Source organism: Oryzias melastigma, linkage group LG8 (genome assembly GCF_002922805.2).
Source record: "Oryzias melastigma strain HK-1 linkage group LG8, ASM292280v2, whole genome shotgun sequence".
Classification (NCBI taxonomy): Eukaryota; Metazoa; Chordata; class Actinopteri; order Beloniformes; family Adrianichthyidae; genus Oryzias; species Oryzias melastigma.
Window position 1 is genome coordinate 20,700,157 of NC_050519.1, and position 1,187 is coordinate 20,701,343.

The window sequence follows — 1,187 nt, forward strand, 5'->3', positions numbered from 1 at the left end:
ACTTATTGTGGCATGGATTGCTTTGGTCCATTTTTTGTGAAGGATGGTAGGAAAGAGATGAAAAGGTATGGTCTGCTTTTTAACTGCATGTGTTCTAGAGCAGTTCATATTGAGATGCTAGATGATCTTAGCACAGATTCGTTCATTAATGCACTCCGTTCGTTCATTGCAATTCGAGGGAAAGTAAGACAGCTGAGATGTGATCAGGGCACAAACTTTGTTGGTGCAAACAGGGAGTTCTTGAAGGCGATGAAAGATATGAACCATGAACAGTTAAAAGAATATGGATGTGAGTTTCTTCTGAACACCCCATCATCTAGTCACATGGGTGGTGTATGGGAAAGGCAAATTAAAACAATCAGAAGTGTGTTAACAGCTATTCTAGATCATTCTGCTAAAAGATTTGATAGTTCTTCACTCCGAACATTTTTGTATGAAGTGATGGCTATAATAAATAGCAGACCTCTCACCGCAGAGTTCTTAAATGACCCAACAAGCTATGAACCTCTGACTCCAAATCACATTCTTATGATGAAGTCTGACATTGTATCGCCACCTCCTGGAGAGTTTGTGAGTCAAGATTTGTATCTGCGCAAAAGATGGCGACAGGTGCAGTTTTTGGCCAATGAATTTTGGACAAGATGGAAAAAAGAATATCTCCTGAATCTTCAGCAGAGGCAAAAATGGCAAGACAACAGAAGAGACACAAAGGTCAATGACATTGTTATCCTTCAAGATGATAACACTTTACGCAACCACTGGCGACTTGCTAGGGTGACAGAAGTGTATCCCAGCTCTGATGGTCGAATCAGAAAAGTAAAACTCTTACTTAGTGATTCTACTTTAAGTACTCAGGGCAGACGTACCACAAAGCCAGTCTATTTAGATAGGCCTGTTCATAAGACTGTTCTTTTGCTTGAAGCTAAAGAATAGGATACTGTTTACATTGTTGTTATATGTAAAACTTATTTTGAGGTGAAATCACTAAGTGATTTGGTGGGAGTTTAACTGCCACAATAAGAGTGTCAGAATTTGTTCTTAATTTGTTTGTTTTAATTCTTATTTTGCATTTTTATGTATTTTATTTTGTAAACTTCCGAGGGGCGGAGCCTTTTGTTTAGACTGTGATGCTCAGAAAACTTTGTTGTAACGCCACTTGCTGAGTTCTATAAGACAAAAGAGATTAA